The 15311-nt window shown below is 37.7% G+C and overlaps 1 long non-coding RNA gene and 1 pseudogene across 1 annotated transcript in view; one reads left to right on the forward strand and one right to left on the reverse strand.

Moving 5' to 3' along the window:
• LOC112469266 overlaps window positions 1–15311 on the forward strand; it is a 235465-nt gene that overhangs the window by 124910 nt on the left and 95244 nt on the right. The gene's annotated exons all lie outside the window — the stretch shown is intronic.
• On the reverse strand, window positions 216–334 carry LOC112469287 (annotated as a pseudogene).

The raw sequence follows: 15311 nt of genomic DNA on the forward strand, positions 1-15311 counted from the left end.
TGAAACAATTAAATGCTCCGATCAAAATTAGGGTGGCTGAAGAGATAAGAAAACAAGACCCTTGCATATGCTGTCTATAAAAGACTCACTTCAGATGAAAAAATACACACAGACTAAAAGTAAAAAAAATCTGGGTTAGCAATACTTAGACATTATTTTATTTATTATTTTATTTTATTTTATTTTATTATTTTATTTTATTATTTATTTTTTTATGCCTATAGCACCTGGTCTTCCTAGGTGGTCTCCCATCCAAGTAATAACCAGGCCTGACCCTGATTAGCTTCTGAGATCAGACGAGACCAGGTGTGTTCAGGATGGCATGGCTGTAGACAAAAACCAGCTCTTTGTTGCATTTATTTGTTCTATTTTTTTTCAATTTCATTTATTTCTGCTCTAATTTTGATTATTTCTTTCCTTCTGCTTACTTTAGGTTGTTTGTCTGGGCTCATTCTTGTTTTTGGAGATAGGTCTGTAATGATATTAACTTTCCTCTTATGACCGCTTTTGCCATGTCCCAAAAGTTGATATGCTGTACTATCATTATCATTCGTTTCTACGTATCTCTTGATCTCTCTTTTTATTTCTTCTCTGACCCAGTTATTCTTCTGTAGCATGTTGTTTAATCTCCATGTATTTGTGGTTCTTCCTGCTTTCTTTTTGCAATTAATCTCTAGTTTCAAAGTATTATGATCAGAGAACATGGTTGGTATGATTTCAACTCTCTTATATTTGTTGAGACTACCTCTGTGTCTCAGTATGTGATTGATTCTTGAGAATGTTCCATGTGTACTAGAGAAGAATGTATAAACAGCTGTTTTGGGATGGAAGTCTGGGATGTCCAGTTGGTCTAATGTGTCATTTAAGGATGTTATTTCCTTATTGATTTTCTGTTTGGATGATCTTTCCATATCTGACAGTGGGGTATTTAGGGTCCCTACCTTGATAGTGTTTTGGTCTGTTTCTCCCTTTAGTTCTGTTAGTAATTGCTTTACACATTTTGGGGCTCCCTGATTGGGAGCATAGATATTAATAAGTGTTATGTCTTCTTGATGTATGTTTCCCTTTATCATTATGAAGTGTCCTTCAGTATCTTTCTTTACCTTTTTTATTTTGAAGTCTATTTCATCTAATATTAGTACCCCTACTCCTGCTTTTCTCTGAATGCCGCTTGCTTGAAATATAATTTTCCACCCTTTCACTTCGAGTCTATATTTGTCTTTAAAGCTGAGATGTGTCTCCTGGAGGCAGCATATGGTTGGGTTTTGTTTTTTGATCCATTCTGCTACTCTGCGACTTTTTATTGGTGAGTTCAGTGCATTTACATTTAGAATGATTATTGAAATATGAGGTCTTCTTATAGCTATTTTACCTTTTGCTTTCTATTGCTTCCTTGTCCTTGTGTTTCTGTTTTCTTTATTTTGATTGGGATGTTATAAGGGCTTTTCGGGCTTCTAAAGATATCTCTAGGGAATTTGGGACCAAGATACTTGGTCCTTGACTTCAGTCACCTTCTTTTTGTGCTAGTTAGGTTAATACATGTTTGAGTGCTCTGAGGCCCCACATTTTATCCTTGGGTACATTTAACTATAAGAAAGCTCTTAATTGAGTCATCTCTCACTTCTTGGCAGAAGAGACCCTGGATTTTTAAAGTATAGTAGCCTTTTCCTTTCCTTCTAGTTATTCCTCTCGTGGTTTGAGAAAGATATGTTTCCACGTTCCTGGCTGTTAGTTCTGCAGTTTTGAGAGTGGTCATAATGTCGAGTATCAGAGACAATTTTCTCAGAAAAAAAAGAAAAACTATGTTCACAGAATTAGAAAAATACCCACAAACAAAACCCAAAAAAACAAGGACTCTAGGTTTCACTGCATTCCCCATCCCATTCTATATTAGAAGTGAAGCAAGACATCATGATGGGTTTTTCTTTTACTGAATATTTCATAATGGAAATCCAATTATTAAGGATACATGGTCTGAAAACTTTTTAGGTAGACAAATTACCAATTTAGTTTAATCTCTGAAGCTTCTGTCTTTACAGATCTTTGTATTCTTTGCTCTGGCTAAAAGACCCTTGGATTTTTGTTTAGGGATCCTCAGTTGGGTTTGTTCTCAGCATATCATTTTTCTGAAAGGCCTAGTATGGCATTACTTCACCCTATAGTCCCCACAGGGTCTGGGCAATGTTCTTGGAAACATCAGGATGATCTCACCCAGTCGGAAGAAGGGTTTCATAATAGAATAATGGTACTTCTCTCTCTCAGGCCATTGCACACTGCTAAAGTATATTGCTTCTTGACCTTTTGGCTGAGATCCTATGTAGAACAACTGAAATATTAGCTTCTTGTCAGCCTTACCACACTTGAGGCTATAATTTCTGACAGCTGTAAGAGATCTTGTGCTTTGTGGGGTCCCAGATGAGCCCCCTTGTGATAGCAGAGTTTGTTCAAATAGGCTGGATCATAAACTATCTGGTCCAATAATCCATGTTACGCTCAAGTCCTCATTATGATGTTGGCTGATTTTCCCCTGACTGGGTTGTCCAGACCAGGCTTGTATACCACCAGTGAAGGGTAGGGAACTTGGAGGCAGCTGATTTCATCTTTGCTATTTGAATGACTAGAAAAAATTCTTTCTCCTGTTGAGCTGAAATATGCCTCCCTAAAACACACTCATTACTCTCACTCCTTCCCCTATGAGTCTGAACACAGTAAGTTGAAAGTCAAATCCCTTTTTAACTATTTGAAGATAGCTACCATTATTTCCCCAAGTCTCATCTTTGGGTTAATACTCTAGTCCCTTGAACACATTCTCTTGGAATTTTGATTCAGAATTTTTTTTACCACGCATATCCCAGACATACTCTAATATGTGTACCCAGAGTTGAATTCAGTACTGAGTTCAGTACTTTCTCATTCTCCATATTATTTATTTATGAAAGCACCATAAAGAGTCATCAGGATTTTTTTTACCACGCATATCCCAGACATACTCTAATATGTGTACCCAGAGTTGAATTTAGTACTGAATTCAGTACTTTCTCATTCTCAATATTATTTATTTATTAAAAGCACCATAAAGAGTCATTAGGTTTTTAATTGAATTATAACACATTTTTGACATATGTTGAGTTTGTTATTAATTAAAATTCCTGTCTCTTACATACTTACTGCCACTAAACTTGCACAGTTAATTTTTGAACTCGTGTTTATGATTTTGTACTTGTTTGTTCTAAGTTTTATTTGTTGGACTTGGTTCATTGTTCTAGCCTCTCATTCTTTTGCTAAATCTTGAGTCTTTTATCAAGAATATTTGCTGTCCTTCTTGTATATTTACCATCTACATATTTGTTGAACATGCCATCTATTTTCGTGTTTTACTCATTGGTGTTAGAAGGGCAGAGCTAAGGACAGAGGGAAAGTGAAAATGGAAATTACAGTCTATTATCGAAATAACCTTGCTAATCATTGAAATAATAATGAGTTCTAGGTCTAACAAGCAGAACAAGCCCTTGTGTAGTGAACCTGGTGTGGTGGGAAAGATCAATAATGTCTCTATAATCTATATTCCTTATCATATGACTTCTTAATTTAAAAAAGATGTAAGAAATTAATAGCAGCCTTTAAAGCAGAAACAAAAAATATCCAATGGTGCGTGATATTTTAAAAAAAAGATAGCCCACTATTCCATTTGAAGCTCTGGTCACTTCCTCAAACCTCAATTGTTATTGTATTCAAAAAACAAAAATAAACAAAAATCTTAGTGCAGAATACAGTAAACTTTTCAAAATTGAGTTTCTAGATCATCTGGTTCAGTTAATTGGTGGCTAAGGATGTGATTTTGTTTAAACAACCCCATATGTATGCTTTCAACCCTTTCCCTTAAAACTAATTTCCATAATTTTTAACAATGACAGAAACATGCATGTAAGAAATGGAAAGAAACTCAATCTCAGTTGGTACATTCAGACTGAATAAAAAGAAGGAGTGGACTTCAACTCCTCCTTCAGGAGATACACTTGAAGGATGAGTTGAATTTTCCAATTAGGAATGGATGCGGCATGACTCTTCATATTAAAGATTTCCAGGTAAGTTCAAGTAGAAAAAAACTGGAGCTGAATTCCATAAGGAAGTAATAATTCCCTTTCTGATTAACGACTGTCTGTAGGCAACACTGCCAGGACAGACAAATTGTTGTATTCCATTCTAACTTCTAAAAAAAATATTTTCATCAATCGGATACTTAAACCTATTTTACCTTAGTATAATTAATGAAATGCATGCCTGTATGAATGATCAGTAATGGGATCACTGTCCTTTATTTTCCTTTTGTTTATGAAGTGTCATAGCTACATTTTTGGCTATGTTTTGTGATGTTATGACTTAGACAACTGCAAACAAATTCCTAGTCAATCTGCTGCGGGTTGTTTATAAAATAATTTTACAGTCTAGTTTGTTTTAACTTCCAATCCTCCTCTGCTACATGTTTGTCTGTCTGTCTGTCTCTCTCCGCCCTCCCCCCACACCATCATCATCGTTATCGTTGTCGTCGTTGTCATCATCATCATCATTTATCTCTCTCACATAATCATGAATAGCTTTTTCTAGTACAAATATTTTAATTATAATTTATTTGTGGCTGAATATTGTATTTTTGAAGCACCATTTATCCTCGAAGATTTTCTACTTTTAAGGGTTGGCTCATCAATATAACATACAGATGGGTCGAAGTCATTCCTACCCTTAAATACCCTCTGCTTTAACCACAGTGAACTCCTACCTCTTCTCCAAATGTTTTATTACGATATCACCTCCTCCAAAGCTTTGCATATGCTCTTCCCTTTGACTGAAATGTACCCTTTTTCTGACTCAATAATTCTTACCCATTAAAATGAGGCTGAGTGCTTTCTAGGAAGATTTCTGTGATATCTAGTACTTATTTAAATGCTCTTGTGCTTATTTTTTACATATCAGGTGTCACCATGTACTATAAATGTTAATTTCCTTTCCTTTTTTTTTTATTAATATGTATACCTATAGATTGTGTCATATGTAATAGGTGCTTCTACAATTTTAGACATGATAGATGCTCAACAAATATAGTAAAGATTCTTTTTAAAGTAGGGGGCCTTCCTTATTGTTTAGACTAGAATCAGTGCTTGTATTGTATTTTCTCACAAAGCGCTGACCTTCCCTTTTGCAGAATTTTATTTGTAACTAGACACTCATTTGTGTAATTGGTGTCTTCTCCTCCCCTTGCTTATAAATTTGGGGGCAGGGATAACCTTTTTGTTTTGGCTTATTTTAATATTTAAAAAATTTTCAGTTACAGTTGACATTCAATATTATATTAGTTTCAGGTGTACAGCATAGTGGTTAGACATTTATATAACTTATGAGGTAATCCCCAACATCTTTTTTCCTTATTCATATCCCTGGCACAGTGCCCAGTGCAGGGTTATTTGCTCAGCAAGTACGGGTTAAGTGAATGACCAGTTGTGGATCTCTGTGAGAGATTTTTTAGGTTTTAGTTTAATGTCAGGGGTTGTAATGGCCAGGGGTAGGGGAAGTATGTTCTAGGAAAAGATTAAGAATGTAAGAGGGTTTCTTGGAAACTGCAATACTAAAAGATAGAGTGGGGAGAAGGCAGTAGAAGTGAGGATGAACAAGGACAGACAGGGCCCCGATGAAAAGAGTAGTATAAAGAGAAGGTTTATACCCTAAGTTGTGACTGTGGGCTGCTGTGATGAGGGCCACAGGGAAGTGGGAGGCAGGCAAGGTAGAGATAAGTTTGAGATTATGAATAAGTCTTTGACTTAAAGATTTTTTTCATGGTCTTAACAACTCCTCCTCCAAAGGCAGAATGGCACTGTAGAAAGAATTTTGATTTTGCTATCAGACAAAACTGATTGCAATATGCAGCTACAATACTTACTAGCTGTCTGACTTTGAGGAAGACATTTGACATTTCTGAGCTTCAATTTCCTCATTTGTAAGAAGAGGACAATCATATTCATCTTGAAGAATTATGTACAGTGAAATGAGAGGATGTTCATAATGCATCTAACTCAGTCCCTGGCTCAGAACAATTACTAAACAAATGGTAGTTGTTGTTATTAACCAGACTTAATTTTTATGGAACTTTGAAATGGTTCTGTTCCTGGTCCCAAATTGTTCAATATTCTTAATTAATGAGTTGAAAGCATTCTTATCAAGTTTAAAGATGGCACAAAACAGAAAAACAGGCTAACAAGCCATAGACATCTCAACAACTAAGAAGGATAGGCTAAAACTAACGTGATAAAATTAATAGGGACAGATTTAGATTCTTGCTTTTGTGTTTAAAGAATTATCTGAAACAAGAACAAGGAAGACATTGCTCAATAGTTTATAAGAGTAAAGCCCAAGGGTTTTAGCTGATTGTCAGCTTAACATAAGCCAACTAGGTGAGGGCTGCCAAAAAGCTCATGTGATCTAAGTCCATGTGACGGAAATAGAACATCCAGAAGAAACAAGGTAATTGTCCAAGTGTCCTCGTGCTGGGAAGATATCAGGGCAATATACTCAGTTCTTGGCCTGTGCTTTAAGAGAGATAGATCTAGAAGAAGGTTAACAAGAGGGTCAGCATTCTGGAAACCATGTCATATGAGCAATGGTCAAAGGAACCGAGATGTTTAGTCTGGAAAAGAGGAGACAGGAACGGTGCAGGGTTGAGAGGAGGGAGTGGATGGCATGGAGCATGCTGCAGCCTTCAAATGTATGAAGGGTTTTCATTTGGATAAGAAATAGACTTTCTCCACAGTGTTTCAAAAGATGGAAAAATATAATTGGAAATGGAAGAAAGAAAAATTTTGGTCAATATAAGTCAAAGTATATTTATTCATTGTAGCTGTACTCTCTAGCATTTATAAGCTCACTATATACGAGGCACTCTGCTAAGCTCTTCATATATAACTCTTCTTATTTATAACTTCTTTCATTTTTACATCAATTCCGTCAGATGAGTACTATTATCCTCATTTTATAGGTGAGAAAATGGAGGCTTAGAATGAAGAACTGATTTGCCCAAAACTACACAACAGGTTAAAAGATAAAGCTGGGGCTCTAACAAAGCCTGTGATTTTTTTTTTTAGCCCTATGGTGTATTTTACCTAGGGTTTCCTGGGACACAGGACTTTCAGTGCTAAAACTAGGACAGTCCAGCTAGGATGGTTGATCATTTTAATTTCTTTAATTTCAAGCGGGAGGAGACCTTTGCTTCCTGGAAAGCTAGGATTATAGCTCAGTGCCTAGTTTTGGCTCAAGTTTCAAAAGCACTTCCAGAAAATTTTCAGTGTTTAGATATGGAAACAATCTGCTCTAAGTGGCAGTGAATATCCGCTTCCTGGACATAATCAAACAGAGGCTGGGTGCTACCTTTCAGAGTTGCTGAGGATGAGAATTCTCTATTGGGCTTGTTGTTAGTAAAGACCATTTCCACAATCCCTTCCACCTCTGTCATTCTGTGATTCAGACAGAGAAGACTCCTTGCCTGGACCTTGCGGTGGTTCCCCAGGCTCTTTTTCTATAACTGAGACCATACTTGTAGGGCAGGTTTGAGATGGTGTCTTAAGAAGCCTGGAACATGGACTCTTGCTTCTCTTCCCATAGTCATTACTTCCTGCTAAATGTAGCCAAAAGCCTGTGTATTAACGTTCTGAGATCTTTGCCCTCAGAGCACACATGCTTTGGATTTTTAACCCAGAGCTCTTCCAAGAAAGGTCCAGACACCAATTTATTATGTATAGGTCATTGATGTGTTTATTCATTTAAAAATCACTTCAAACAGGAGAAACAAAACAGGTCTCAGTCCATCCTTTGGAATGCACTCTTCAGTGAAATTTCATTTCATCAGTAGTCTTTAAAGGCTGCATGGCTGACCGTTTGGGAGCCCATTAGTATTCTGAGAAAGATTAAAAACTTTTCTAGACCCTTAAAATTAGTCCTGTGAGTGTCTGTGTAGTGTTGCCCTGGAAAAGTCATCTTTTTTTTTCTTGTAGCCTGCAGTGGAGTAAAATTGACGTAGCATAAGCAAAGTGGGAAACATAACACTTTTGCCCCCACATGCACAAGGACATCCTTGGTGACTGCTACATTACCTAGAGAACCCAGGGAGCTGTAAGATTGCATTTTCCATAGGGAGACCTTTGTCACTCAGTGAGTTTCTCTTGTCAGTCGAAGGAGATGTCCTCTTGTCCCTGACAATTTTGTGTGTGAGACAGGTGGTCCATACAGGGAATTCTCAATGGAGAAAACTGAAAACAGAGCAAAATTTATAAAGAAAATATGGAAAACTACAGAGGTCCACATTTTATTCACTGTATGTTCTTATTCTATGTATATCTTCCCTATGAGGGCCTAAGCTACATACACCAGAGTCATTTTTTATTTAAGTCTAACACTGCTTATGTCTATTTTCTTATATGCTCTGCTGTTTTTTTCTTGACCAATAGCCACTTTTATTGAAGACTTAATACAGTCAAACACTGTATTAACTAACTGTCTTACTTTATTCTCTTATTTATTCCTCACAATAACTCTCTGAGGTAGGCAATGACATTCCCCTTTTATCAATTAGAAAAGTAAGCCTCAGGGAGGTTAAATATCTTGTCTGAAGTCACACTAGCAGTAAATAAAAGAGCTGAGATTTGAACCCAGGTCTATCTAAAGCCCATTTCTGTTCACAATGCTACTCTATTTCAATATGACCTGAATCTGACCTGCCCAAAGCCTACCATAAATATAAAATTTTTTCAAGACTTCTATCCCTAGTACTTGTGGTAGATCATTACCATCTTTTCCACAACTTACTGTCACAAAGATACTCTAACCCTTAGACCTCCGAGAAGCCTTCCTTCACATCAGAACCTGGATCCTTACTGCCTAAAGACTTTCACTCCTTGTCTATCATGCAACAGTGCCAGTCCAACTAGATGTTTTGTTGTACTTGTTTTTTATATTATTTACATTATCCTCAGTTTCCTCTTTCTTAACAGAGATCTTTTTAAGCCACTTGTCTATTTTTTGAGGGCTAGTTTAGTTAGAGCCCTAGGTAATGTGACTTGTAAGTTCACTTCTCCAAGCCTACATAAACTGAAATATGTGGTCATTTAGGGAAAACAAGTAAACAAATGAGGGTGTCCTGAAAGCATCTTTCCTTCATGGAGTTCCCATTCTTCCCTTGGGATATCTCTTGTGGTGTATGTATGTGACACATGACCAGTCATACCACGTGTAGGGGCCATCGTTAATCTGAACAGGTAATATGAGTAAAATATAATTAGTCTTTCATAGAATAAATGTAATAATGAATAGAGATGCTAAGATATTCTTAAGGTGGAGGTAAGAAGAATTCATCTGCCAGCTCTCATCTCGTTGGTCAAGGTTTGCACCCAGGGGTGTTAATGCCCTTGGTCTTATGGGTTAGGCATGTGTGGCATTGAGCAGGTCCCTTGGTATCTCAATCTCCCAATGGCAACAGAAGAGCCATAGGATAGGAGGCAAGAGGCAACTGCCAGGTCTAAGATATGATTAACATGACCAACAGAGGCTGAGACCAAATTTCTTCAATTAGTCTCATACAGAATTTAATTAAGACTATTATCTGTCTATAGGACTTCAAGCAGCAGGATAGGGCCAACCTGCAGCATAGACTCCAACAATGCTCCACAGTGTCCTGGACTTGGCAGACTGAGCACGTTCTACAAACCATCAAAGTATACTTCAGAAAGCCTGAAGTAGATGGCTTTCTCCTGAAGTCTCTGTATTGACCTTTCCACTTGGCCCACAGCATTAGTGCAGGAGTAATAGGATGTATTCAGGATTGACAGGCTCTGCCTTGGCCTGTGAGTAGGAAGTCTAGAGTAAATCTCATCATTAACAACTCTAGTCAGTAAGCTGAGGCTGACTTGAATGCCTTCAAAACTCAAAGTGTTGTCACTGATCTCTTCAGCTAAAGCCAGGGGGCACATTTCTTATCACCTTTTCTAATTGGATGACTCCTATCTGGAGGGATAAACACCTACAGTATGTGGATAAACAATGAGTCAGTTATCCCTCTGGAGACCTTCCCCAAGTAACTAAGGGTGGTTATGATTTCAGAGAGAGCTCTCAGATGTCTAAAGATAGCATGATATATTGCTGATATTTCCTCAAACCCTTGAAGATGCTTATGACCAACTCTAGGGTGTATGTTGCTGTGGCCTTTGGGGGCAGACAGATTAATGTCTGTCATCAACACAGGTATAGTCCTGGGGACACATATGTTGCCTCTGGAAAGAAGGTTTATAATTATTAATATCCACCAAGTGGGACCTAAATTATTTATGGACATAGATTGACAGTGCCTTCAATGTGGCCTCTCAGGCTGGTAAACATTAGAGCATTCAACTGATTTTGGATAATTGAGTGTGCAATTCTTATCTTTGGAGGGACTGCCTGTGGGCAATTAGTCTGACCTGTTCTATTTGTCCATGCTACCAATTGTGTGGTGTTTGTTTGTCCCAGGAAATTATTGAGTGATGGCTATGAAAATAGGTGTGGGAGAGACATCCAGAAGTGTTGATAGATGTTTTGAGTGGAAGCAGGAGCTGGGGCTATTCCCTGTTTCCAACTGTGAGTTTAAAAAGACTTATCCACTGGTACCATGACCCAAGGCTGAAAAGTGGACAAAATAATACAAATACCAGGCTTTGAGGATACATATGCTGTGTTCTTTCTATTCTTTGTTTCTCCACCCTGTTTTGCCATGGATGTTGTTGCACTGATAGGAAGCATACAAACATTTTCTAAAACAGTTAAAACATTAGCTCAATTAATTTCTGACTACCTCTCTGGAGTGTGTTCTAACTGACTTCTTTAAAAGCATTAATAAATGTTTTCAAGTTTACAACTTGTGGAAAAGGAGGAAGAGAATGAAATGTCAAATAATATCTTGAAGTATATGAAACTTTAGTCTTTGGGAGTTACCGTTACTTTGGATACAACATTCTTACTTAAGTGACACACTGAAATCCTACACTTTCTTTCCAGGGAGCAGGCTAGGAAAACATTCTGTGATGCAATAGGCTGTTTTTTGCTGAAATGTAGCCCAAGTTTTGGGAAATATGTTATGTGTTAAATAGCTGGGACTCCTGGGATGGTGATGCACCAAACCATCTGTGAACCAAGACTTATTCAAGTCTGGCTCTGAGAGACTCAGTTTCTCAATATGAACAACCTAGAAGATAGTAATTCTCTACAAGCTTATTTTCCTAACTGACTGTATTTGTACATACTATTTGAAAGTTTATTCTTTTCTTTTATTTCAAGTGTGTTCATAATTGCTTATTGAAGCATTTTTATAATGGATGCTTTACAATTCTTATCAGATAATTCCAACATCTGTGTCATTTTGGTGTTGGCCTCTGTTGATTGTCTTTTCTCATTCAAGTTGAGATTTTCCTGGTTCTTGGTATGAGTAGTGATTTTCATTTGTATCCTGGACATTTTAGGTATTGTGTTATGAGACTCTGGATCTTATTTAGATATTCTGTCTTAGTGGAGGAAGGAGGTCCTGCCTTATTACTGCCAAGTGTTGGTGGAAATCCAGTACCTCACTCCCCTCTGTTGACACTCCAGAGGGAAGAAGACTCTTTGTTATTACTGGGGGGTTGGGGGGGTGGGGTCAGGCTTCCCCATAGGCTTCTGCTGACATCATCCTGGCTGAAAGGGAGAGGGGTTCTCCTTACTGCTATCTATTTACCTTCCACTGACACTGAGGGGAAAAAGGACTTACTATCTCCAGGAGGTAGTGAAACTCCTGGCTTCCCAGTCAGCCTCCTCTGACACCACCCTAGCAGGTGGCTGGGCCATGTGGCAGTAGCAGAATTCCATAATAAAACTAGCTCTCATCTTTTCTTTCTTTCTTTTTTATTTAAAAAAAATTGACATATACACAAAAGTAGAGAGAAACGTATAATGAACTCCGTATACCCATTATTCAAGCTCAACAATTATATTTGGCAGTCTAGTTTCATCTGTCTCCCCCAAATTTTCTTCCTCTTGCTTATGTATTTTACAACAAACCCCAGATATTATTTTATTTGGTAATACATATTTCACATGGAATTAAAAAACATAATCTCAATTTTATTATCACTCTTAGCAAAATGAATAACAATTCCTTAATTTCATTTTATATCAATCTTCATTCAAATTTTCATGCTTGCGTCAAAAAATTGTTTTTTGCTGTTGGTTTTTCGAACTGTACCTCCCATCTTAAAAACAAACAAACAAACAAAAAAACAACAAACAAACTCTCCTCTCTTGGTAGTTGCTGCTCATTTTTCTACTTCCCTTTATGAGAAAATTCTGTAAAGGAGATGTCTAAACTTACTGTTTCTCATTGTTTACCTCTCGTTTTCTTTTCTACTCGCTTTGATCAAGATTTTGTTCCTGTAAGTTCAATGGAACCACTCGGGGTCACCAATGGCCTCCATATTGTCAAATCTAATGGTTCTTCTTCAATATTTACTCAACTCCCAAGCAGCTGAGAAAGCTAATGTTTTCCTCCTTTTGGAAAACTTCACTTAGTTTCTTGGACAGTATGCTCACCTTGTTTTCCTGTCTCATTAGCTGCTCCTCCCCTTCTTGATCTCTAATTTTTGGAATACTTTAGGTAAATACTTCATCTTCTTTTCAGTATATGCATGTCTATCTTCAGTGATATCCAAAATTAATGAGTTCATCCCTAACCTTTACCCGCTCTCCAAGCGATATGTCAAACTAGCTATATATATGCTTCTCCTGGATAGCAAATAGGCATCTTAAACTTTACAGGTGAGGACACTGAGGACCAGAGAGGAGGGGTGACTTGCCAAAGTCTCTTTTTAAGTTGACCACTAGCCAGGACTCTACTGCTATCCTCTAGCCTCCTAGTCCAAGTTTTACTACATGACATTGCCATAAGGCCCTGAGAATTCTGTTAATCCCATTCCCTGCCTGTTGTAAATACAGAGCTTGCTGCGTGTTATTTCACATCTTTAACAATAATGCAAGCCGGCTGGCACTTCCCAGGATTTCCCAAAGGGGTGAGGAGGAGCAGTACACCTCTGCTGGTTTCTCCTCTGAAATGGAGACTTTGCAACGTCAGCCGCTGTACCATTGTTGGACAACAATATGTGTCTCAGAGGCAAGGAAAAGTTCCCACACTCTGTGCTTACCAGACGCCTGGCTGGTGAGCTCTGGTCTCCCCGTTACTCCTGGGTTCCTTGTTTCTTTTTCCTCTCTCTTTGTTAAGTCATCTATTCATGACTGGGGCAAGATGCCATGCTATTCTTTCTCGATTCTGGATCAGTCTGTTATTAGCTATTCTCCTTGGGTGCCCTATTCATGAAAACCTAGCCACCTCGGTTGCAGTAGGTAATTTCCATGGAAAAGTGCAAGGCACATTTTTCCTGCTTGGTTTGTGCCTTTCCTGTGATTCAGCAATCTTCAGAAGGAGATCTTCATCATATTATACCATCATGGCTTGTGTCTGTGGATCCGAGGATGCTAAATCCAGTCCAAATTTTGTGGACATACACTTGAAACCTATATAATTTTATTAATCAGTGTAACCTCCAATAAATTTAATTTTAAAAAAGCTAAGTTGCATCAAAGTGAATCTGTACGGTGGGGTTTGCCTGAAGAGACCTGAAGATGAAAATGTTCTTGTGATAAGAGCAAGGTGGTTCAAATGGTTAAACAAGTGATGTGCAGGTCACTTTAGGTTAAACTTTAATTCTTACTGGGTGTATCTTCTCCCCTATACCCCACCCCACCCCCAGTTCTAATATTTTTCTAGAATACCCTGATTTCTGGACATCAATTTCTCCATTCGATAACTGGTGCTCAGAGTAACAGCCAACTTGATAAAAATATGGGGTTTGTATTGTGCTTTTAGCAATTTTTAGAAGGCAGCTGAATCCAGGCAGAGCATCCTTTCATCTGTAGAGCTTAAGTGCAGGAAGTTGGGAGGTGGGATTCCAATTTATTTAACATGTGCTCAATCGTTTTGCCTGTGAAGTCATATTTTTTTCCCAGCTCAGGATACACACACACACACACACACACACACACACACACACACACACACACACACACGTGTGTGTGTGTGCGTGCGCGCATGTGTTTGTAAATGAAAGAACTGAACTGAGTCTGAAAAGCCTTTGTCAAATCATCAGATAAAGTGGAAACAGTATAGTATTGTGATTAAGAGCACAGAATCTGGGATTTAGAGCCAGAATGACCTGGTCTCAAACTCTTGCTGTTCATCTTGCATGCTTTTTGATTTGGAAGAGGTTACTTTTTTTGGTCTGGGTTTCCTTATATGCAAAATAAAGTTACTAATAATATCATAGGGTCAGCATGAGGATTAAATAATATATATGTATATAGAAATGTATAAAATGCTTAGTATAGTTCTGATATATGGTTAGGTGTTCAATAAATATTAGCTGTAATTATAATTATTAATGCCTTATAATATGCCATAGAATCAGAAATAAAACAGAATTGGATATTTTCTAATGTATATCCTTCTCTTTAGAATTTCACTGGTGTTTCCTATCTCTGCCCAATTTCATAGTTTCCCCAGAACAAACCTCTCCAGATAAAGATAAGTTCATAGTGGCCCTTTGAAGGAAATCTCTTTATTGCTTGGTGGTCTTTTGGGAGACTCTTGCTGGAAGACCTCAGGTCATATTTCTATTTTATCCACCTTAGATTAAGCTGTTTTTGAGGATGTAAGAAGGGCACAAGTTATTGTGTGGGATTTACTCTCCCCCATTCATCCTTGTAAAAAAGTAAAATCAACCTAAAATGAATGTGATGGTCACTGGGGAGAGAAAAAGAAGCATGAAAAAGGGTAAAGAGGAAAAGGAATGTGAACATGGTAGTTTACCAGTTTGGACTGAATAATGGTGCTCAAACAAGACAAAACTTTATTTATGTCATGTGGAAAAAGTTCTGGGGAAAGGCCCATGGTTAGTATGGTACTTCCTGGTCCTCTGTGACTGGACTCTTCATATTTTCTTTCTATCATCCTTAGTGTGTGACTGTAAGTTCTCTTTATGGTCCACGATGGCTGCTTGAGTCTTCATGTCCATATTCTTTGGAACATGATAAAATATATAAAGTACAGGGTGCCAAGTTAAGTTTTAATTTCAGAATACTTTTTTACTGTACGTCCCAAACTGCACAGGACATACTTATGCAGGCATACCTCATTTCATTGAACTTTGCTTTATTGTGCT

This window comes from Pteropus alecto, unplaced genomic scaffold, assembly GCF_000325575.1.
Source record: "Pteropus alecto unplaced genomic scaffold, ASM32557v1 scaffold146, whole genome shotgun sequence".
Lineage (NCBI taxonomy): Eukaryota > Metazoa > Chordata > Mammalia > Chiroptera > Pteropodidae > Pteropus > Pteropus alecto.